This window comes from Psittacula echo, assembly GCF_963264785.1.
Source record: "Psittacula echo genome assembly, chromosome: 3".
NCBI classification, from domain to species: domain Eukaryota; kingdom Metazoa; phylum Chordata; class Aves; order Psittaciformes; family Psittacidae; genus Psittacula; species Psittacula echo.
In genome coordinates, this window is record NC_137736.1 from 97056018 (window position 1) to 97081955 (window position 25938).

Sequence of the window (25938 nt, forward strand, 5' to 3'; positions counted from 1 at the left end):
TTTGTATTCATAAATATTTGCTGAAAAGACTGAGTACAGCTATTCTGCTAGTCTAACACAATTCCTTCTGCAAGGAATAGTCTCACTGAATTAAATTGCACCAGTCATGGGTATATAATTATGAATTACCAGCAAATATTTACAGGATTTTGACTTCATTGAGGTTTGCAGGGCTTCTGCATTTGTCTAGCTCTGGATATTAGCAGAGGTAACCCATGTACGTGATTGTGAATACCCTGCTTGCTGCTACCAAAAGTTTTTGGGAGCACACTGGCAGGCTTGTGGTACATATTATAAGGCTGCAGCATATTTTAACCATGCCTAAAGGAAAAAAAAAGCATCTGAAGACAGAAAGAGAGACCTGGCTGAGTCCCAAGAGAGGGGCTGGAGCTGGGAGGAATTTCACTGCTCTAATGATCAGCATCTTTTGCAAAGACAGCAGCAGGAAGAATGTGAAGCATTTGTCCTATCTGCATCGTTCCATGACAAGAGATTCCCCCTCTGTTATGAGCCCATTTTGGTTACAGTAAAACTCCTGCATGCCTCACTTCAGTGATTTTCAGTGAAAGGTCAGGAGGGGGTGGGTGCTGGAGCAGCTAATTCAGCAATTGTACAGTGCCTGCTCTTAGGTTCTTGGGGTTTTATTCTGTATTAAAAATAAGAAGCTGTTGTTTACTCCGAGATTACTGAATGTCCTCTGTTCCCATGATACCTAGCGGAGGCTGACAATTATTCTCCCTGGGTTCTCCCTGCAGCTATTTACTTTGCTGGCGGGGAGGAAATTGTTCCTGTTTCATTTGCGCTACCGTTGTTCCAGCTGCCAGAGCAGGGATGCTTGTCCGCCAGCCTTCATCAGTGGCAGCAGCTCCCCTTCAGACCTGCCATCTGTTTGCGTTATTCCTATTATCATCCGAGCATTGGCAGCACCTGGATGGGTGTCCCTCTCTGCTAGGCACTGCTCCAGCATGTAAGGAATGGCAGAGGGGACACAGTAGAGACAGGTGAGGGACACAAGGGGCTGGAGAGGGGGACTCATCTGTCCCAGTGCTCTAGGCAAGCTGGGAATGGGGCATTGAGCTAGCTGCACCCTCTGGTCTCCAGCTTCTCTTGTCTTTTACTGAAATGCCTCCTTAAATATCCACTGGAATTGTTCACGGCCAGGCTGGATGAAAATTCCTCAGTGTCCAGGAAGTGTCCAGGGCCAGGCTGGATAGGGCTTTGAGCAACCTGGTCTAGTGCAAGGCATCCCTGTCCATGGCAGGGGGGTTGGAACTAGGTTGTTTTTAAGGTCCCTTCCAAACCAAACCATTCTAGGATTCTATGATTCTGTCTGTCTTACTAAGCAAATTCTAAGTGTGCACTGTTTTCTTTTGGCCATAAATAACAGCTGCAGCAAAACATAAGGGTCTGCTAGTCCCCAGTTTACAAAACTAAGCTTCTTATGAACATCCTCATTCCGAATCCTTGTATCATCTGGCAAGATAAAAATAAAGGAGAGTAATTTTCATTTAGTTTCACCCAGCTCTTAGCCAGCTGGGATTCTCTGTAACACGACGTACTCACTGCTCTCTATAGGGTATTTTTTGGTTGAGTGTTCACAGAGTCCCACATGAGCCCTTTCAGTCCTGGACGTTCAGATGCTACAGCCTCAGCTTGGGCCTCATCATGCTGAGCCCCTGTTGTACCAAATGAAACCCATCGCTGTCCCGACCAGCCCTTGGCACTGTGCTCGGTTGCATCGCTTGTGCCTGGCCGTGCTGAAACCCCTGTGCGGAGATAACACCGTTATTTCCCCGCCCGCCGTTCACGTTCCCTTTGTCCGGAGCTACCGGCGTGCCCTCGCAGAGCCTGCAGTGCCGGCGCTGCACCGCTGAGCGGCACCGTCCGCCCGGCGACGCGGGGCCCGCCCGGGCCCTCTGCTCCCGCCTCCCCGACGGGGGATGCGCACACATAAAAAGAGCTTTTCCCCCCCCAAGTTCAGCCACGAAAGCCAAGAGGTTGTAAATTCGAGGGGCACGCAGAGGTCTGCGAAACACGAGTGGGTGCATCACTGGTGTTTGTGAAGGGGGGATTGATAAAGCACTGCCAAGCACCCAAACACGGTGTCCAAACAGTGCCAATCCCAAGGAGTATTTCATGATTCACAGGAGTATTCTATGATTCTGTGATTTACAGCATTTGGCTTTGGTAGGAAGTGGCTTTTTGTTTTGTTTGAGTTTTTTGTTTGTTTGGTTTGGTTTGTTTGGGTTTTTTTCCCATCCTATCTTGTTTTCACAGAATCACAGAATGGTTTGAGTTGGAAGAGACCTTAAAGATCATCCAGTTCCAACCCCCAGGGGCACCTTCCACTAGACCAGGTTGCTCAAAGCCCCATCCAACCTGGCCTTGAACACTGCCAAGGATGTGTCATTTTCATTTTTGAAATGACATTTGTGCCTCCAGATATTCAAATGATTCAGTATTAAAATGTTCTCAACAGCGCTGTCTTTAGTTCCTTGGGGTTTTTTTTTCTTTTCTTTTTTTTTGAGATGAAACTTGCCAGCCAAACTTTTCAACTCTAAAATAATAAAGTGTTTGCTGTTTGCTATGCTGTAAGCAATATTTCTAGCATATGGCTTTATACAGGTAGATCTCTACATCATGTCTATTTTAACTTTCTGAAAATTATGACTGGTTTTCTAACACAGAAATTTGGGTATTTGGTGACCAGCAGTTATGTTTTTAAGCTAATTTAATAAGTCTTAGGAAGGATATAAAAATAAATTGGTAAAAAGGAAACATTTCAAATCCTGTCAAATAGAAATGGGATCTGTACTTTCCATTAGTTCAGCTCCTTCATTTTATGACCGCACATCATCCCAAGAGCCCTCCCAGTCCTGATCTAAGCACTGCAATGGCTGGTGTGGGGATACTTGAGGCTATGTAGGTAGACATGCCAGTGTCCTGACCCCCACATCGTGCAGCCAAGGGACCCACCACCTGCAGGACACCACCTCTCCTTTCTGGAGGAGGCTGTGGCAACAGGAATGACTGCAGGGGTGCCCCTCCATCTTACCCTAGTCACCATGTGTGAGTCCGGCCTCAGGAACTGGGAGTCTTCCAGATTTACCAGTTTGCGTGTGGCCACTGTCTGCTCTGCCTGGCGGAGCCACTTCTGTCCTCCACCTTTCCCAGCCCAGAAGTGCAATTTCTGTCTTCATTTCCCTGTGTGTGTGTTTTGGAGTAGTCAGTTGGGTACAGAGCTTTGCCATTTCGAAGAGCAGGCTTGCTCCTGCAGTTTAGCTCATCACTGGTGCCTTTTTAAACAAAAGACTGTTAGTCCTTCAAGCAAGAGGGAAGAGGATTTGACAGCTCCTTTGTAAAAAAATATGTTTACTTTACATACGTTTGAAGAAGGTAGTTCTGTTGTCGACAGCCAGAGATAGAATAAGCCTGAGCAATGAGTAGTTTTTGTTGCTGGATGACTTGATATATGACACACACGCACCAGTAATCAATACCTGTAAATCAGACAGAGCTTGGAGGAAGGACTCAGAGCTAGATCATCCTGGGGACACCCCCAGGCCCAGCTTCCCAAAGTTATACAGGGTACCCATTGAATTCACTAGCACTAAGTACTCTGTGGAGACCTTGCATGAAGATCAACTGCAATGTTTTAATTGTTTTTGCTCTGTGTTTCAGCAAGTTAAAGGTGGACTGGGCCAGGCTGACCCTAGCAGTGATGAACTGGATGGACACCCCATGGGCACATGTAGAAGTCGATGGCTGCACATCCCTGCCGTATAATAATGTACATTGTTTTCTCTGCCTTATGTGTTTTAAAGAAAAACAAAACAAAACAAAATAGACTGTGGCCTGCTTTTCCTCTCTTCTCCAGACCAGAGTCAAATTCTTGTAGCTCTGCTTTTCTTCCCTCAAAGGCCCTTGCGCCAAGACTGGTGGCACAACAAACAAGGCTTTTCTAAAGAAAAACAGCAGAGAGTCCTTTAGCCATTTGTACCCTTTCACTGGTTTTGAATCCAGAAAGGCTGATCCCTAACAGTTGTCCTGCCAAGCCTAAATGAGCTGTGTCAGCTTGGGTTTGGACACTTTGGCTCTTGGTCCTGGGCATTTTCTTCTGCAATCATTGTAGGGCACAGGCAAACCAGGCAGCTGCTGAGGAGAGCTGATCACGGGTGGCTTTGCCAAGGCTGCAGAACCAGGTGGCCCATTGCAGACAAGGCTGTGGTGATGAGAGCTGTGTTTGCACATGGAAGGAGAGGCAGCCCCTTCCCACATGGCCTCTCATGCCCCACATTGCTTCCAGGAGCAGCCACCCCCACCAGCTGTGCTCCTTGTTACTGTCAGAAAAGCCAAAAGAAGCCCCATCTAACTTCTGACCAGCCTTGAGCCTGATGTCCCAGAGGGGACATCCCTCCCTGTGACACATCACGCTGTCTCTGAAACAGCCCTGTGCATATGGACATCCCTGGCTTAGGAAAACAGCTGCCTTTTTTCCTCTGTGGTCTGAGCAATATGAAAGCAAGGACCACAGTGCTGGGATGAAAACAGCAACTGGCTGCAAAAGCTTTGCTTGCACAGTGTTCCTGATGCAAGAGCTGGGGAGTGACTGCAATTGCTCCCTGGCCCCATCATGCTCCAGATGTCCATGGGGAAGGTGTGGAATCACCTCCCACACCCTAGCAGCTTGCTGGTAAAGACGTATTTGTCCCTTCTGCCCTTGTATCCTACATCTCAAGGGCTTCCTCCCAGATGCAAATAGAGGGCAATGGAATGACATAGCTGTCTGTCCAAAATTACTTGGGAGAGGAAAAGTCTTTTATGTGCACTGTGGGGTTTAGGATTTCCTTTGCATGTGTGTTTCTACCATGACTGGAGGGCCCATTTGAGGATATATTAGGGACTGTGCTAGCACTTCATAAAAAGCTGGATGTGTCCTGAGGACCCTCCCTGGAGGTAATGACAAGTGATGCAAATTGACAAGAGCATAGACAGCATGTCTAATAAAGCACACTAAAATGAACATCTGCTTTTTGGCAGGAGCTTTAATGTAAATAAAGTAAAACTCAGTTACCTCTGATTTCTGCACAGTCATTGTTTCTTTCACATATCACAGCTGAGAAGGCAGTTTGAGAGAGGAGGAAGAGCTCACTCCTAATACTGTGGCTGAAACACAGCAGTAATAGTAGAAAAGAATTTTCTGTCTTCTTAAATTTTCAGGTTATGACTTGCTATCTTCTCAAAAGCCCAATGCAAGTCATTTCAAGGCTCACCTGGAATTGCACAATCATGGGATAATTTAGGTTGAAAGTGACCTCACCAGTTCATCTAGTCCAACCCCCTGCTCAAAGCAGCATCAGCTACATCTGCTTGCTCAGAGCTGTGTCCAGTCCAGTTTTGAGTGTTTCCAAACAGGAGATACCACATGGGACACCTATGACAGTATTTTACCACCCTCAGAATTACTATTTTTTCCCTGGCATATAATCAGAACATAACATGTCGCAGCATGTCCTTTTCCTGGTTATGTGCAGTTCTAAGTCTTCTCTATACCTTCCTCTTGGGTAGCTGTAGCCAACCATAACAGTCATTTCCTCACAACAAATCTCAGCCTTCTGTCATATGCCGTGTGCTCCAGCCTCCTGACCATCTTGTTTGCCCTCTTCTGGTCTCAGTCTCAAAACTGGAGACAATACTCTATATGTGGTCTCACCAGGCTCTGAACAGAGGGCAGTGACCACTGCCGCTGACCTGGTAACTACACTTCTGTTGACAGCCCCAGTATGTAGCTGGCTGTCTTTGCAAAAAGGACACATTATTGGCTCATATTCAGCTTGCTGTCTAACAAATCACCGCTATCCTTCTCTGATGAATCTACCGAGAGTGCCCTCCATCCTATCATTCAGGTCACTGATAAAGACATTAAACACTCCTGTCTAGCCCAGAAGGGCACTGCTGTTCCATGACTTGGCTGCCAGCTGGAGTTTGGATGACTCTTCACAAGCCTTTGAACCCAAACATCCAGCCAAATTTCAGCCCACCTTATTGTCCTTATTGTAAGGATGCTATAGGATACTGTGTCAAAAGTCTTTCCAAAGTCAATATCCATTGTTCTGCCATTGTCCTCTGAGCCAATCGTCTCATCATAGAGGAAAACCAGGTGGGTGAAGCATGATCTGCCCTTGGTAAATCCATGCTGGCTGTTCCAAATCACCTTGTCCTTTTGTGTGCCTGTAAATGTTCTCCATAACCTTTTCAGGGAGTTAAAGGTGAGACCAACTGACTTGTAACTCCCAAGATGTTCCTTCTTGACTTCCTTCAAGTACATATTTGTGTCACTTGCCTTTTTACAATCACCAGGAGAGTCCCCTGATTACCATGACTTCTGAAAGATAATAAGAAATGAACTTGCAGTGACATTGGCCACCTCTCAGCCCGACCTGATGAATCACATATTATCCTATGGACTTGTATATGTCTGTTTGACTTAGGTGCTCCCTTTTGCTGAAGGTCCTGCTGCCGCAACTTTGCCACATTTGTTAACTCCATAGACTGAAACCAGCAACTGCTGCCTACCAACACCACAGTGACATCAGCATGCTACTAAAGTCAGTGTGATTTCTCATCATTCAGATAAAACTTTTTGTCTTACAAGTTTTTGATGTCTAATCAGGAGCAGAAGTTCAATTATAAACAGCAGTGGAGAGTGTTTGAATGTTTGCTTCCCAAAACTACTCTGTGACCTGGTCTCCATTGTTTGTTAACTGTTGTCCCAACTTTTTTTTTCCCCAGCAAAAACCAGAAAACTGATTAAATGTCTTAAAACCATGGGACGCAAAATACATCCAACTCCTGGCTGAGTAAGGAGACTCTTTGTCAGCTCCAGGCCTTCCATCATGTCATTCAGATGCTCTCTGTAAGTGTCCACAACCTTCATTGTCCTCTCACCCTGAAAATTGAATAATTCTGATGCCAATGTGCTGGTTTTAAATTACTATGTGGTGATGACTGCAGAACAGGAGCAAACGGCTGCTAAAAGCAGAGTTATACTCAGGAAAAGAAATTAGTTGTGAGTTGTTAACAAATGCACACGTATGAGATCACTTGGAATGTTCAGAAGAATACATGTTACTTTCCTCAGATTGAACAGTTCTTAAATCCATACAGGATAGGACTCAGTAACACCATATGGTCTTGGTTAAAATTAGTTTACATTGTAACAAAAGCAAAACCATCCCACTGAAAGCAGCCCTTGGACCAGTCATCTGAGTGCTGCTGAGGGAGTGAGAAACCTGAATTTGATTTCCTGACCCACCATAGTGCGAGTCACTTTGTCAAGATACCTTATCTGTGTACCTTAATAGCTTTGAGAATTTGGGCTTTCACTTACTCATCTGCAAAATCATGATGCTGGTAATAACACCTCTGTGCTGTGAACTACTAGGATACTGTGGTGCTGGGATACCTATCAATATCATAATAGAAATTAAATAGAAATGAAATTGCTTTACTTCAAACCATTTTATCCTAATCTAAGTGCAACCCTTACAATCAATAGCTATCCTTGCTCTTTTTTAATGTACAGTTTCCTACTCTATAGTTGTTTGGGTTTTTTTCCTTCTTCCAGTAAGTACTGCCAGAAGGGTCACCTTAAAGAACCAGTTTCTTTAATTCTGAGGGAAACAAGACTTATTCTTCCACTCCCTGACTTTTCCACTTCAAGAACTATTCTGACTAAATCCATATAAATTAATGCAGCCTCTTAATACATGCCAGTGAAATATGATACAAATTTATATCACAGCTCAATGTCCTGACTGTATTTTACCATCAGGAGCATAAGTCTTTGTTCTGAAAATCAATTTCCAAAATTGTAGCCATGGTACTGTTGGCCATAGCTGGCTGTTAGCCGTGACCATTGCCTGGCTTTTGAACAGGATGGGAACTATGCCAAGGAGGCACTTATTGCAAATAAAGAAGAACTTGACTATTTAGAAGAACAATTCCTATTGTAAAGCTGCATCTAATATTTCTATGCTTCTATAATCGCATAATGCAAAAGCAATGGCATGGGATAGATGGAATGGGGGACCAGTGGTCAGAACATCTGGTTTCTGTTCCTGGGTGTGGCATCCCTTTCTTCAGCTCTAGCATGGGTGGTCACTGTCAGTTGGTCTCCTTGGACAGATGTGTTTTGATTACCTGCAGGTGATGTTGTGGATGATGTGTGGAATCAGCGCTGATAAAAAATAGGCTTTTTTTTCTCTTCTTGAGGCCTGTTTCAATCTTCACAAAACCAAAGATGTATCTGGAACCATGGTTTGTGACCAAAGGTCGAACACGACTTGATTAGACAAGTTGGAGAGCTATTCCTGTTATTAAAAGAGGTTTTCAGAAGCCATTCCCAAGCCTAAATCCACTTCTAATATGGGGATCCATGCTTCTGAATGAAGCACACCGAGATTAATAAGGCATTATAAAGTCTATTTTTTATTCTCAGTCATAACTTCAGTGTAAACAGATTGCAGTACTTTGCATGGGGAGGAGCACAAGCTTCAAGAGCTGGTGAGCCATCAGAGATGATAATTGGAGTTTCTGGCTGTGGACAGACACACACACACAAATCCCCAATGCAAACAGAGTACAGCCTGAGCTGCAAATATGAATGTCATTGTGCCATGCTCATTTTCATTTCTAGCCAGTAAAATAATTCACTATGTCAATAGTACATGGGAGGCATGGATGCTGATTTACATTCCTTTGTAAAGGGTTTCAGATGATTATACTTCCCTCACAGCCAATCCTATGCTAATGGGAACTCTCTCATTCCAAAACACTGCCAGGATTAATGTTCATGGACTCTGCACTGGGGTAAATGACCTGTGGCATAGCTTTAATTAAGGAAGACAGCCACATAATTAGAATAACAACAGCTTACTATCAATTTCTGCAGCAAGTCTCAGCCCCTGGGTGATACGTCACTTGTGTGCACCGCTTGCATGTGGGTGGACTACTACATGAAAGGCCTAGAAAAGAAAGCTTTGTCATTTCTAGATGGATATTACATAAACTGCAACCTTTGTAGAATCCCTGAAGCAGCAGTTGCAGCTTATTATTGCAAGAAGAGGAACAGAAACCAGGATTGCGCAACACAGACCTGGGGAGAGATTCATATGAACTTATCCCCGCTCTTTTGGCCTGCCTTTCTGAGCAGATGTAGTAAAAGATTTGGTGGTGTTTCAGATCAGAAGCCAGCAGCTCTCTGGAGAGTGAGCTACATGTCAAAATATTTGGGTGCCTGACCCCCTCCCCTGCTCCATACTTTGTATGGCATGTTTTGCAGTGACAGAGCCTGCCTCGGGTATTCTAGGCTTTTTACTTGCCAGCTGTAAAAATTCCTGTGTGAGCAGGAAGTTGTTTAGAAAAATAAGTCACCATTATCCATAAACCATTGGGCTTTCCAGATAAAGCTTTGCATGGGGGTGACTGGCTTTCAGCAGCCTTGTTGTGAAGAAATTGGATGTTGACCACGTCTGGCAGTGCCTAGCTTCCTTTTGTGTGTTTGCACCATGGTCAGATAAAGGCCTGCTCTTCAAACATAGCCTGTGGACTCAAATTCTTTTACAGCATAGATTCTTTAAAACTGCATTTTCGAAACACTCCCCCAAGCCCCAAATCAGGTCCTATAGAAGCTCCTGTGGGCCTTTGCTGTCACTTAACCTCTCCTGACATATCATGACTACAACCTCCTGCCAGCTCCTGTCCCAGTGACCCTAGACAACACTACTGTTCTTCTGACCCTCACCCATCATCTCAGAATATATCTATTTCGCTGCCTTGACAGCCTGCCCAGCTATCCCACACAGTTATGAAGCAGAAGAAACCTTCTAGGGTCATCTAATCACACAGGACGATCCACAATGATGGCAGATGTCTAACTTGCTCAGAGAAAACTTTATCTGCAGCCTTCCTAGAAAGTCTATTCCCCTGCTTCACTGTCCTTGCAATTAGAAAGTTTTTTCTTCATGTTTCAACTAAATATTTGCTGCTGCATGTTAAATCTTGCCCTATCTAACATGAATACTGGAGGAAAGATTAATTCCTTCATTATTTGCAGCAATCTTTCATGTTCTGGAAAATAGTTACCGTGTCTCTTCTCAGATGTTTGGTCATTCTCTTTGGTCTACTTGATGTCTCTACAGTTGATTCATATCTTTTCTAAAGTGGATTCTATCTGCTTTTGTTGCTTTTGACTTCAGCTTCAGGTTTCCTTGGATTTTAGATTTATTCTTTTTTTCTGTCTACACACAGAGGAGCTTGTAGACCCCACAGAAATAAAAAGTTGCTACAATTATAGCATGCAATAGTAACAAGGATAAAAATAATTATAACAGCATCTTAGCTGTATAATGACCCTTCAGTGAATAAGGTGGTACAGGCATAAATGAAAGCAGTCAGGCTTTTCATGTGATATCCAGATGAGTTGCCTTATTGTCAGGCCTTCCAACCTTAAAAAATAACGTTTCAGAGATCTGGTTACAGCATGACACAAGACTGACTGATGTTCTAATTAGACTGGTGGACAACAGACTTGTTCCTACAGAACAGGAAGCTAATTATTTTTGTTCATAATAAACTCTTTGGATTTCACTATTAATATCTGCACAAGCACAACACACAGACAATGAATAATTACGTTAACACCCCAGTGTTACCAGAAGCAGGGTTTTATTCTAAGGTAAGACTACATTAGTCAAGATTGTAATAAAGAACGAAGAGCTAAGTGCAGTAAACTCAATTATGAGTTGTGTAATTGTGATTGCTTCATACAGAAATTCAGGGAGCCTGTAGTTGAGTTTCCTGATCCTCTGTGACTGGCATAGTGCCTCTGCTTGAGTAGGACAGGTCTTCACTGCAGAGACAGGCCCAAACCCTCAATGTCTTCTTGGTTTGTTTATCTATCTAGTGTGTAGAGAACAAACCTGTGCTATGATATAGCAATATAGACTAACAAACAAATTTTTCCTAAATGACATATTGCTGTGCATGAGCCCTGTAGTACTTACTACCTTCTGTCAGGCAGTTACTCTAAGACAAAGTCAACAGTTTCATGATCTCAGACAGTCTTGTGTGCAGTACTGTGTAAAAGAAGGGATCCAGAAAAGTACCACAGGTGACAGTGTACTCATCCCCTTACTTGTATATCTGTAATGGAAGTTAAGATTAATTTACAGGACTAGGTGTGAGTTAAAGCCAGAGCCCTGCTTAGTTGAACTCATTTCCTTTTCAGATCACTCGGGTGATGACAGTCCTGCTTGTTCTCTGTCACAGAGGACAGACAACTTCTCCCACAACTGCCTGGAAAGGACTCCTAGAGGAGTGGTTTCTGAATGTTTGAACCAACATATCGCAAATAGCCTCCAAGCCTTCCATGGATCTGTGGCCCATCCAGTAGGAACGTTAATAATATTTACTATTAAACATCATTCAGCAGATCAGTTGCATGCCTTATGGGCCCGTGTGCCATCTGCTCAGTTTGTGAGCCAGCACTTCTAAACTCCCAGGACAAAAATCTGTGGGACGTGCCTTGGACGCATATGCACAAGGACAAAAGCATTGAGGATAAGAGAGGGAAGGCTGTTTGCCACAGGCATGCTCACCCTTGCATTATGCTATATCAGATGTGAGCAGCCACTCCCCCAGTTAAGCAACTAAAAACATGCACTGTTAAAATGCGGGAAAAAGGTGAATACAGCACCAGTGGATTTTCAGTTCTTTGTGTACTTCTTCTTACACCAGCACAAGCTGCCCTTCCCAAAGTGAAGTTCAGGCTTTTCTTTATTGGGGTGTGTGTACTCGCACCTCTCCTCCTTTTGGGATTCCCCAGCTTTCATCTCTGCTTCTTCCTTGCTTTAGGCCATATGCATGACTAACCTGTTCTTCCAGCTTAGGTACATTAAACATGACTCCTCCCTGAAACACTCAGCTGCAGTCCTCAGACCTGCCAGGTCATGTGTGTTCTAGCATGAAGGTCCCACCTGGCTCCCTCCCTATCCACCTTCTCTTAATGGATTTACAATGCAGAGCGGTGGTGTCTTTCCCATCCAATGATGTGCCATGCAGGTCAGGGGATCCTCTGATCTTCTGACAGCTGGGGTAGGTAAGGCAGGTTCTCCAGGCACTGCACTGTTGTCCTGACTGCACCCCCTTCAAAGGAGCCCTCCTAGGGTGCACATGCTCCATGAGGAACATCAGGAGCTTCTCACCATCCTGTGACCCTGGGTGCCAACCAGATGAAATGGGCTGCAATGCCACCTCATAGAATCATAGAATCATAGAATAGTTAGGGTTGGAAAGGACCTTAAGACCATCCAGTTCCAACCCCCCTGCCATGGACAGGGACACCTCACACTAAACCATGCCACCCAAGGCCTCATCCAACCTGGCCTTGAACACCGCCAAGGATGGAGCATTCACAACCTCCCTGGGCAACCCATTCCAGTGCCTCACCACCCTCACAGTAAAGAACTTCGTCCTTATATCCAATCTAAACTTCCCCTGTTTAAGTTTTAATCCGTTACCCTTTGTCCTGTCACTACAATCCATGATGAAGAGTCCTTCCCTAGCATCCCTACAGCCCCCCTTCAGATACTGGAAGGCTGCTATGAGGTCTCCACGCAGCCTTCTCTTCTCCAGGCTGAACAGCCCCAACTTTCTCAGCCTGTCTTCATACGGGAGGTGCTCCAGTCCCCTGATCATCCTCGTGGCCCTCCTCTGGACTTGTTCCAACAGTTCCATGTCCTTTTTATGTTGAGGACACCAGAACTGCACACAAGACTCCAAGTGAGGTCTCACGAGAGCAGAGTAGAGGGGCAGGATCACCTCCTTTGACCTGCTGGTCACGCTCCTTTTGATGCAGCCCAGGATACGGTTGGCTTTCTGGGCTGTGACTGCACACTGAAGCCAGCTCATGTTCATTTTCTCATCGACCAACACCCCCAAGTCCTTCTCTGCGGGGCTGCTCTGAATCTGTTCTCTGCCAACCTGTAGCTGTGCCTGGGATTGCTCCGACCCAGGTGTAGGACCTTGCACTTGGCATGGTTAAACTTCATAAGGTTGGCATCAGCCCACCTCACAAGCGTGTCGAGGTCCCTCTGGATGGCATCCCTTCCCTCCGGCGTATCAACCGAACCACACAGCTTGGTGTCATCGGCAAACTTGCTGAGGGCGCACTCAATCCCCCTGTCCATGTCACTGACAAAGATGTTGAACAAGACCGGTCCCAACACCGATCCCTGAGGGACATCACTCGTTACCGGTCTCCAGCCGGACATTGAGCCATTGACCACAGCTCTTTGCATGCGGCCACCCAGCCAGTTCTTTATCCACCGAGTGGTCCACCCATCAAATTGATGTCTCTCCAACTTAGAGACAAGGATGTCATGTGGGACAGTGTCGAACACTTTGCACAAGTCCAGGTAGATGACGTCAACTGCTCTGCCCCTGTCCATCAGTTTCGTAGCTCCATCATAGAAGGCCACCAAATTGTTCAGGCAGGATTTCCCCTTAGTGAAGCCATGCTGGCTGTCACCAACCACCTCCTTGTTTTTTATGTGCCTTAGCATGCCTTCCAGGAGAATCTGCTCCACGATTTTGCCAGGCACAGAGGTGAGACTGACTGGTCTGTAATTCCCCGGGTCATCCATTTTCCCCTTCTTGAAAATGGGGGTTATATTTCCCTTTTTCCAGTCATCGGGAACTTCACCTGACTGCCATGATTTTTCAAATATGATGGACAGCGGCTTAGCAACTTCATTTACCAGCTCCTTCAGGACCTGCAGATGGATTTCATCAGGTCCCATGGACTTGTGTACGTTCAGGTTTTTAAGGTGGTCTTGAACCAGATCCTCTCCTACAGTGGGCCTAGGGTCTTCATTCTCACAGTCTCTGTGTCCACCTTTCAAGACTTAGGTGGTGTGGTCAGGGGCTTTGCCAGTGAAGACCGAGGCAAAGAAGTCATTAAGAACCTCAGCCTTCTCCAAATCCAGGGTAGCCAGTTCTGCTGGTATCTTCCGGAGGGGGCCTACGTTGTTCCTAGTCTGTCTTTTACTCGCTACGTACCTATAGAATCCCGTCCTGTTATCCTTCACATCCCTAGCCAAGTTCAATTCTAACTGGGCCTTAGCTTTCCTCACCTGGTCCCTAGCTTCCCGGACAACATCCCTGTATTCTTCCCAGGCCGCCTGTCCTTGCTTCCACCTTTTATAAGCCTCTTTTTTCCTTTGAATTTTCCTGAGCAGCTCCTTATCCATCCAAGGAGGTCTCCTGGCCCTCCTGCTGCACTTCCTTCTAGTTGGGATGCAACACTCCTGAGCTTTTAGCAGGTGATCCTTGAATAACAACCAGCAGTCTTGGGCCCCCCTGCCCTCTAGGGCTGTATCCCATGGAACCTTACTAAGCAGGTTCCTGAAGTTCAGATATATGGCAAGTCAGATTTTGAGGTGGAAGGGGTGGCAGGTTAATGGATAAGCACATTCAGCCACTTTGGTAAGCAGAGTTCACTGCCCCTGCAATGCTTCTGGGCAGGGACAGCAATGTGGATAGGCATTTGGGCAGGATATTGAAGTATGGATCTCATTTATAGACACATGACCCTGCCAGCAGGCTCCTTCAGTGCTAATTTATAATGTAAGCTACTATGTTCAATGGATTATCTAAAAAATGCTGCTTTGTGAAAGAAGCTGTCTAATAAAGTAAAAATTATCTTCTCTTTACTGGGATGCTTTCTAGGAGATTGAATTTATTGGGCATTCACTACAGGTCTATGAAACATTTTACCTTGTGAGGATTAGAAAGTAATCACCATAGCTGAAAGACACTGAAAGTTCAATTTGTCTCAGCCTGCAGAAATCGTTTACAACAGATCAGGTGAACAATGGCTTGGAAGTTCCCCTTCCTGTCCATTAACTATAAAGGGAGCTTAGTGTGACTGGCTTACATATGTGTGCTAGAACTTAAATAAACCAAATCCGACACTAAAAGTGAAATAAACAGAGCTAAACCTGGGATATGGATGTTCGTATGTCTCCCACTGCTGAACGAAGTGATGAGATCCTTGTGTTGTGGGGTATGTCTATAAATACGGACCCATTTTCCAGTACTGTCTTTCTATTCTGCTCTCCATTAGAAATCCATATCCCTTTATTCCTCCATCTCCAGATGCCCTGGGTTGTTATGGAGCACAGTACCAGGGACCTGCTCTGCCTTTTCTCTGACCTCCTGGGAAAGCAGAAGGTCCCCACATGTGACAGACATCTCTCAGTTCCTCAGGAACTTGCTGTGGACAGGCAAAAGCAAAGGGAAATGCCTTTGGGCTACTCCCCCCATGCACAGTGGGGAAAGCATTGAGGGAAAAGTTCATGGCACCCGTTTTGGAGACAGATATCCAAATTAAATGAAAAAGCCCAAATGTCATGAAAGTGTTATGTGTTTGTACATTTTTGAGCCAAGACAATGTCTATTTGAACACATTTGTTTGAACATGTGTGTTTGCTGTTGGCCTCTGTTCTCAGGCCCCCAGGGAGTGCAGCCACTTATCCCAGCATGGGCTGGCTTTAAATGTCACTGGATCATGGAGGAAGCATCTCTCCCCCACTTTGCCCTGGGATGGATGACTGCCACAGGGGTGAGGAGGGGAAGAAAGGGCCTCTTGGGCTTTTGCACTGCTCCCATGTTTGACTCTGCTCTCTGCCGGAGGAACAAAACACTGGGCTGTGCTCGTATAGATGAAGTGAACTGACTGACCTCCACCACGATGAGACAGCTCTGTGTTTCCCACAGCTTGGCAGGATACTGTTTACTCTGAATCAGAGAAGATCCTGATCTGAAGTAATTGCTTCTTGGGGAGCAGCAAAATCAGGTGAGGAATACACATTACTTAAGGAGGAGAATAAACTATGCTGGTATAGATTGTCTTTGCCCTGATTTCATTGATTCACAACAAGATGAATTGCCTACCACATCAGTAAGAAAATCACTCTCCCTTTCCCTGAAGAAGTTAATCTGATACTATGCCATGTGTGTACCAGGATCTGCACTGAGGTAACACTGGAGAGGATTGTTGGACTTTGTGACTTGTGAATCTGCATTTGGTACATGGTATCTTGTTTAAAACAGGCACTTTTTAGCAAACATATATGTCTATTTATTTTTACCCACAAATAAAAAAAAAAAAGGAGAAAAGAAAAAGTGGGGAAAAAAGGAAGACATCAGTCCTTAGGAACACCAAAAATCTAAATCTAAGCAGCTGGAACTGATCCTTGTACCTACTCCCTCTCCAACTATTCTGCCATTGCTCAAAGACACCATTTCAACCATCCAATCCAGAGAAATGTGGTGGGAAGAGCTTCAGGCTTTTTTGCTCCACAAGGTAGGTGAACTCACTTGGGTAGGTAGGTTTCAGGAATAAAAGCCCCTGTGAAATGGCAGCCAGTGTAAGCTGTTTTGAGGATTGTGTGCTTTTGCCCTGAGATGGAGTCAGGCAAAACCCCTTCTTCCTCAGTGGCTGCTTTTCTCTAAGCTGAACTGGCAGTATTATGAATGACAAGTCAGCACCAAACTGGAGATTAACTGGGTGGAGGGTGGTTTTTTAGTTTCTATTGTTGCCAAGATACCTGAACATCTTTGCTCTGCACTTTATCATGTAGAATAGTGCAAAGGACTCTGAAAACAGGTAGGAACTCTGTCAAACCAGAGTGATGTTTTTTCTCTCTCATCAATAAATCAGCCCACACAGAAGCAGGGCAACAAAGAAGCAGTCCCACTTTCTAAATATATTATTTTTTCTCCTTTATCTTGCATTGAATGAGAAGCAATTTTGCTGCCTTTCAGGATGGTGCTGGTGCAATTCAGTCTAGCACCCTCCTGGTTTTTTCTCTTTCCTTGGAACAGGTTACAGTGCCAAAGTCATCTCTTTTAGAAGAACAAAGAACAGAATGATAAGCAATTTTTGTTATGAGTACTTTTGCAATGCTTTCTCATCCCAGTTCCCGACATCCCCACATGACTCATTCTGCCTTCCTGCTGGGAGTGCTACTGGTCCTACATGTGAAATTAAACTCTGGAAAACATTTCACAGCAAGAGGGGTTTGCTGTTTGGATTCAAGCTCTTCCTTTTGTAAGGAGGCATGAGTTTATTTTGTGTTTAAAGGCTAACCGGTTTCACTTGCTAAACCTGCTCTTATTTATAAGCAAAGTTGCCTTTGCAAAACATGAATCATCAAAGCTCAGGGACTGAAAGGGTAGATGAGGTTACCCACTCCACTCTTTTGCCAGGGCAGGCTCATACACAACTGTCTGTTCTGTGTCCGCCGTAGTAAACATCCGAAGCAATCGGATATCCAACATATCTTTGGGAGACTTTTGGCTGAAGAAGCAAATTATTACCTTAGTCACATTTCTCCTAGTTCTACCTTTTCCCATCATGTATCATCTTGTATAAGCAAAACTTGATTTTGAACCAGCATAAATACAAAGCTTGCAAAGAAGAGAAAAACAAATGGCTCAACAAGCAGCAGGCACTGTGTTAGGTGTAGTGAAATGGCTGAAAAGGCTGGTTTTTTTCTGGAATCTACAATAACCTCTTATCCACTTAGACCTCCCTGTCATTCATCCATCTGCAGCATTCACTGTAGTTTGTTAAAATTAAATAGGGGGTTTTGTTGCTGTGGTCTATACATGAGGTTTTTCCTTCTCCTCTTAAATCAAATCTAACAGAGAACTCATTTTACTTATACTCAGATCAAGTTCTCCCTGAGAAAAGACTGTCCATTTTCAGTACCACTAATGTGGGCTTCAATTTACTTTCGTTCTTCTCTGGATGCATTGGATTCTCTCTCTTTCAATGCAGCTGATTTAATCTCCTTCTCTTCCCTGCTTGAAGCATCTGGGAGCAATTGGAGTGAATCTATACTCCTCTTTGGTTTCACACATTTACCTCATTTTCTGACGATGGCTAGACAGATGGAGAGTTTTGGGGTTTGAGGCTTTTTTGCCTAAAGTTCTTAGCATGGTGACAGCTTCAATTTTTGTGTAATTTAGGAGGTTTTGATGTGATTTAGGAGTTTTTTCACCTATTAGCTGTCAGTGTCAATCTTTTCCCTGTGCCAGAAATGTTCCCTTCCTCCTATGACATTAGCTGCAATATATGTCATAGTTTGCATATTGTTCAGAACTGTGCTACAGCTTCTTTCTGGCTTGCTATGAAAACTCAAGTTACCGTATCTTGCTTTGCAACTTCATTGAGACAAACTCTTACATGTAGATATAGATTTAAATACATGGTTACGTTTGGATAAAACAAATGGTCTTAAACATCTGTTTAAATATACAGGTAAAGAAGCTTTGCAGAGTTGAGACTAGACCCTGCAGTGACAATAAACAGTTTAAAACACAGGACTATGAGCCTCATTTGTGTTTTTGCTTGTCCCAAGGCCCTTTCACAAAACAGGGTCACCACAAATTAGAATTTTCAATCTCTCATTTATCTTGAGCATAATAAAAAGGCTCAGAACAATAAAATCAACCTCAGACATCCTGGGCAATAGAGAGGTACAAAGCAGCAGTGGTAAGACAACACCAGGTGGAGTTTATTAAACTGTGAGATCTCATTGAGCTCTGGAGCAATTAGGTGCTCTCAGCAGATAGGCAGGGCTGGAGGGGTTTTCTTAGATGATTTTTTTTTCTGTACTGTTTATTAAATCATAAATCTACTGACCGGGATCATAGAAACGTGTACAGCTTTCACCACATTCACTGCCTTTCGGTTTGCAAGAGACAGTCACCAATGGCTCTTTCACAAAGAATTTCGTTGTACAAGAATATGTGTTACTAAATGTATTCGGAGAACATTTTAAAGCAATTTGCATTAAGAAAAAAGCGTGCCTACAGTAACTTGACTACAGAAATACATGTATGCAGTAAACACATGCAAGCATATATATAAGTCTTATAATGCCTTGAAAGAACCAGTCTGTATCCTTCTGTTCTGTCGATGTATGAGAAATATAAGTCACATTTAAGAAAGGCTGACGTATCCATTTTTGGCCATGTTGGATTCTATAGCATCCTGCAGAAATAGATGGGTTAGTGTTTGATCTCATTCTGTTTTCTAAGTGGCACTGGCAATCTGTGCTATAAATTCATGTGGTGCCTGGAGGGTCTCCTTCATTTTATTCAGCTGAGTTTCCCACTGGCAGTTCTGGTTCAAGCTACAAACCTGCAAAGCAAACCAATTTGTTACCTAGACAAAGTGCAGAACTACCATCCCACAAAAGGAGCCCAGGAGATAGCGAACATATTCTGAAGCCCTGAAATTAACAGAAGGGCAAAGAAAGAAAACAGGCTTAAAAGAAAAAAAAGAAAAAGTATGCATTTTTAGTTTCTTTTAGTGCTATCTATCTTAGAATGGAGCCATCCCACAGCTAAAACAAAACCATTAGAAACAATTAGTTCCACAATAGGGGATACCATTTATCTGCGGCTGTTTACGGTTAGAAACATCGCCTCTGCCTTGAAACAGATCAAGACAGAACCATGATATTCGTTGGGAGGTTGTGTATGTATATAAGCACGTATGTACCTGCACGTATGTATGTGTATGAGTGAAAATGGATGTGTGTGTATGCATGAGTTTATAAGTGTAGATGGTATTTCCTGACATGTATGTTTATATATCTATGCCAAGTAAAAGAAATTTGTGTGTATATATGAAATCCAAGTACATAATTGCATATATAATTGCTCTTACTCTTCCCATGGACATTTCTACGCTTATTTTCCAAGGTACAGTGCCAGTTAAAATTATAAAGGTTGGCTCCTCTTCTCTTGGAAGTAGGACCAATAACTTGATGCTGGCTCCGATACCCTGTGACAAATGTGGTGGTGCATCTATTGAGGAAGCACTCCAAATGCTGGTGTGTGCAATAAAGAACAAGCAAAGATACCACCAAAAAAAGTGCATCAAACACCATCCAATCAATCCAACAAATGTGTCACAAACTGATGGCAGCTCAGAACAGACATAGCTCTCTGTCCACCCTCCAGCATACCTGTACAGCTGGGTAAGCAAAACAAAAGCTATGTAACATAAATTCTGCTCCCTTCCTTTAGTACTTCTACCCTGGGTAGTTGTCCAGACCAGCTTAGTCCTGCATGGAGGACTTCTCACCCTTCCAAAGGCACAACTGCTTCTCAAAATTGCTCTTCTCTGCATTGTCCTCCCATTCACAGGGTGAGGAAGTCCAGAAAGAGCACACTGCTAGCCCCACCTTCACACTCATTAGCCAAGGTGTGTTTGCCAGGCTTACTCAATCGTACAGGAGAGAGCTGGCTCAGGAGCTGACAGCAGAACTACCAGGGAGTTTCAGAACACATAATTCACGTGTGCGTTTACAGGGCTTCAGGAAGTGGGGCAGTTGTTCTCCATAGCCACAACCAGATTTTTGTCATGGCACTTAACTGGAAATAGAGCAACAGCATAGATGTGACCAGGAGCTACCAAAAGATTAACAATAGCTTACACACAGCCTCAAACTCCCTGTGCAAGTGCAAGCTCTGGCTACAGGAGATAACACCAGCAGTATTTTTCATTTTAAAATGGCCTTGTTGGCATGACAGAAATTCTCACTGGTGGATAGTGCTGGTGTGTGATGGTTACTTTCTGACATTACTAGTGGGAACTTGATGGGCAAAAAAAAAAAAACCCATTTTGAAGCACCGCCATTCATCTCCCAACTGTAAGGGCCCATCTAATGATTAATGTCTCAGCTGGAGTTGTTCTGTAAGTGCTAACTCACTCCTGGAATCATTCAGCTTGGCTCAGCTCCGTTCAGATGCTGAATGAGCATCAGCATATTGAAAGGAGCATCTGGTTGATACAATAATTCAACAGAAGATTTTCTCCTGTGAAAAACTAAGCTGCAGGATAAACTAAAGTGTATTTAAAAACTACATCCGAAGGAAAGCAAGGCAGCCAGGTGAAAGTCTCAAACTCTTGAATGTAAATCAAGTCTCAGAAGGCAGGAAGGAATAGTGTCACAGCTGGAATCTCCGAGGGATGGTCATTACAGTAATTGTGTGGGTAAGAGACGGATGGATAGCTGCATACTGGACAATCTCTTTCTACTAAATACGCTTTCCTAATACTGGGACAAAGTCCATTAACATCAATGGAAAATTTCTTATTGACACAATGAGCCTCAGAACAGGCTTATCATTACTATCTATTGACAAGAATTAAACTTCAAGCTTTCAATAATAGTAAAGAGATAGTACAGCTGTCTACACTGATGTACATGAAATCAGACATCCCAAGAGTCCAAAGAACCATTGTTTCTTTGGAATGGTTCTGTCTCCCAGTAGAAATTGTTTTCATTTTATGAAGCAACTTTTGAAGAGAGAATCCTGGGGGTCTGTTTAATCAGGTCTCATGGATTTCCAGGGAATATGAAACTACATGGAAGACAGAATAGTCTTGCAACTGGTTTCTAGGACATAACCCAGAGGATCAGCTTTGCTGGGTGCTAGCAATGCTCAGTACTACTCCATTCTGGATTTTGTGGCTGTACAGAAAGCTGCTCCATTGTACATGCAACCGAGGGTGGGCGGAAGCGAGAAAGGCATTCCCAGTTCCTTCCCAGTCAGAGTTCAGCCCATCTTTATTTTTAATTATTCCATCAACCTTTTTTGCCCTTTTGGAGTCCCTGGTTTCAGGAAATGAAAGCAGAAGCTGCTGTCTCTTCTGAGCCAGGCCATTGGTGGCTCTCAATACACAGTCCCTTCTACCAGTGCCAAATATTGGCTATTGTGAAAGATCAAGTCAAGGCGAGATCAGACGCCCTGGCTTAATTGCTGCTCCAGTTTTGCAAAGGTTTTTCTTACAATCGTAAGACTTGTTTCTAAAGGAGGAGAGTAGCTAGGAGGGAGGGCTCTCCAATTAATTTTCAGGAAACAGATGGAGAACTGGGCTTATTCTTTATAAATTGTACAGGATACTGCTAAATGCTCTGTTTATAGACTGCATTAGCCTTGACAAATAGCTCTTTCTAGCAGATGATAATGCAGCGTTTAGCATCTCTGCTGTGCTTTGCTAGATCACTTCTTCAGGATGGGTTGAAACCCACTAGAGCTGGCAGCAAGGTCTTGATGGCCAAGGAGTTCCTGTGGCTGCCATTTACACTGCGTGCAGGCACCCAGGGCTGCACAGCCTCCCACGCTGAAGCACACCTGAGTGCAGGACCTTCATCTTGGCATAGAATCACAGAATGGCTTGGGTTGGAAGAGACCTTAAAGAGCATCCAGTTCCAACCCCCTGCCATGGACAGGGACACCTTCCACTGGACCAGGTTGCTCAAAGCCCCATCCAGCGTGGTCTTGAACACTTCTAGGCAGTGAGGGACAGAAAGGAACAGCAGTGCATGTGTCACCCTCATCCTCTGCTGGGTGGTTTCTTCCTGTGGTTATAGAGGATGATTATATCTCTTATCATAAGAGAGGGTGGAGACACTTTTGAGATAGACGGGAGGTTATTGTTCTTCAGGTCAGGTAAGAGGTCCAAATTACATCTGGGCCTGTGTTGGCAGTATCAATGCAAAGGGACAAGACAGCACCTGCCCAAAGTTTATGGTGTCTGTGACAGTTAGAGGCTGGGTGGAAGAAAGGCTGGTGAGCAGAGGCACAAATATCTGCTGGGAACCTCATGCTCAAGATTTCCTTTCATTGGAAACTGCGATGGGGAAGTAAAGAAAGGGAGAAGGATGTGAGAACCTATGCCCCATCAGAAAGTAGTGCACAGCTTGGAGCTCACCTGGAATCAGAAGACCTCCTAGGTCCTCCCTCTTCTAAAGAGAGGACAAGGGAGCTGCCTCAGGGGCTGGGACCTGACTCAGATGGCTTTGGTCATTTAGTGGTACCCAGCCCTTGTACTGATGCTTCCAGGGGTTTCCCATAGTTGCTACAGGGGTGTGCACTTTACAGCTCATCTGCTCATCTTGCCAGCTACTTAAAAACACTCAGATCCAGAGTGACAGTAGTATATCCTCATCCCATCATCAGCATATCTGAGAGTTTCAGCCCTTATTTGACACTGTTTGCTGTGAGAATTTAATAAAATACTGCTGTATATTTTTATACATTTTTAATGCTTTTGTTAATGTTAAACTGAGCACAATTGAGACAACCAAGACAGGAACTCAAAGGAAAAGTTCAGAGGCTAAGAGCAGCTTTTAAGCCTTAGGAAATGCTGAAATGGAAACAAAGCAGGAATTGTTAAACATGTAGGAAATAATTTCTGCTTCAAATTCATTGAAGACATTGGAATTATTCCAAAGAAGAGCTGGTCCATTAAATCACATGAGTGGCTGCGCTGAGTCAAATAAAAAGCCCATCAAGACAGTATCATGTCTTTGACAGTTATTGGTAGCAGCTGCTGAAAAGGAATAAAGGAAACAGCACAAGGAGAGGGACCTACCTAACCTCTAATAAAATCTGTGTATTAGGGACTTCTGGAGCTATTCTCCACACACAGTGAGTCTACCTTATCCTTTCAGGCCCAATGCTCACAGTCTCATTCACTGACCTGTTTGTACTTTTGGCATTCCAAAAGTTTATGGTGGTGAATTTATGGCAGTGAAAAATTTATGGCAGTGAGTCTCCTAGCTGAATTATGGACTGTGTGAAAGCATATTCCCTTTAGTTTGCTTGAAATGTTCTGCCTGTTCATTTAATTCAGTGTCCCCTGCTCCTCCCCTGCAGTGAGCAATTCTACACTTTCTGGCCTATCTGGAAAGCTGTGTGACTTTAGATTTCACCTCATTCTCTTTTCCAGACTGAAGAATCCCAGCCTATTCACTTTCTCTGTAAACAGGAGCAGATCACCTCTTTGTCTCCATAGAGTCATAGAATCACAGAATGATTAGGGTTGGAATGGACCTTAAGATCATCTAGTTTCAACCCCTCTGCCATCTATGCCTTTCCTATAGTTTGACTGTAAGGCCCTCAAGAACGAAACAGAATCTGCTTCATCCATATAAAGCACCTTGCATGTGAGCGTACCTTCTTCTGACCGAGCTGACATTAGAGACAGTCAGGAGGAAAGCAGATGCAGAATTTCTGTAGGTGGAATTTATGCAAATGGGTACAGATTCTGCATTGCAGACTTGAAAAAAGATAATTTTGCCATCTCTGCCACTCCACCAGTGTGGCACCTATTCCTAGGTACTACAGGCAATGCAGCAGCTTGGTGACATTGCATTGTTCAAGGTTGGACAGGGCAGAATAAATAGCAGGAGGTACTTTAAAGAAAACTGAACACCAGGAAAGGGGTGATGTGTTTGGATTTGCTTTATAGCCTACGATGCAAAGCAGGTAGGAATATCCTGGACCAATTCCAGCTACATTGCACGGCAGTGTCCAAAGATATCAGCACTAAAGAGCCCTTCTTTTATTCTCCGAACCATGCCTCAGTAGTCAGGAGAACTTGTTCCATGGGCCTGAAGCCAAAAAGGCTCAGCCATGTGACTTTCCGAAGCTGATGTTTACTGTCCCTTGTATCACAAAGCTACTGCCTGGAGAGCAGCTGGCCGGAGGTGTCTGGAACAATCCCAGCCACCGTTTCATAAGAGACTCTTTCTACGTGTCTGCTTTCCCACAAAGGCTCATGTTTTATGATTGCTGGTGGGCAGGAGGCTGATGAAATGCATAGCCGATCTGAACACATAAAAGGGCAAGAGGCAAGACTTAAAAATCATACCAGTCATGGTTAGGCCTGTGAAATAAATAACACACACAGTCATTGTGCAAGGAGGAACAACAAATTCACTGCCCCTTCACCGGCTGGTTTCCTGTCTGTGGTGTAATGGGTGGGAGTCTGGGTGGTAAATTTACACCTCACTAAAAAACAGATTATAAATTCATTGTCCTCTCCTTTCCTCTCCAGAATTAAGGGCTGGATTGTACCAGAATCATTTTAACTACACATTTATATTTTTTTAAAGCCTCAAACTTCACTTTCCTGTGCCTGGGAACTAAGGTTTTCTGAAACAGAATACCCCTTTGAATCAGAAATAGGGTGAAACAGAGTAAAGTGCAGTAGTGCCAGCTTTGACACCCTGGAAAACTGTGAACTATTCTCTCTTCTGGTGGTCCCTTTCCTCTTCTGGTGGTCCCCAGTTTGTGTGGAGGAGCTCAGGAGCGAAACCAAATGAGCCAACACCTTGCTGATACCCAGTCCCCATAGAGAAATGTAGGATTGGGGTCTCCCATGATCTCAGCCTTGCAAACACCCTCCCAAAACAAACTGAAAAGCAATGAAAGTGGATGAGTCAGTATTTACACATTCCTGTCAACATCAGCCACATGCGTGCTGTGTACTGCTGTCTCTGTGCCACCTCCTTTGTCCACAGGTCACTAGTTGGGGAACCTCCTGGGGGGTTGTAGACCTGCTGTGCAGCCCTTTCACCTCCACATATGATGATAGTCACCATCATATGTGCTCTGTAGCCCACCTGCATGGATCTGCCTCAGGATGAACACCATGGCTGCCCCTTCTATCCACAACGTGTTGGTAATGTTGCCTGGGGGTCACTGTTGCTCAAGCGTCATCTTGAGGCTGACCCGAAGAAAAGCAGATTATAAAGGTGGTTTCAAAAGCTGTGTTGTGAATGAAAGTCCAAGTCCTTCCCCTCTGACTCTCCTCTGATGCTCACAGCCCATGCCAGCAAAAATAAAGGTATTGCTTAGGGTCCGAGTCCCAGTTGTACAAAGGGCAGTTTATCCCAATCACTTTGTTGAGGATGCCTCACCTTGCTATGATCTGAACACCAAAAATCTAAGATTGCTCAACAGCCACGGGTTGCCTAATGTATTTCTTGGGGAGTCAAT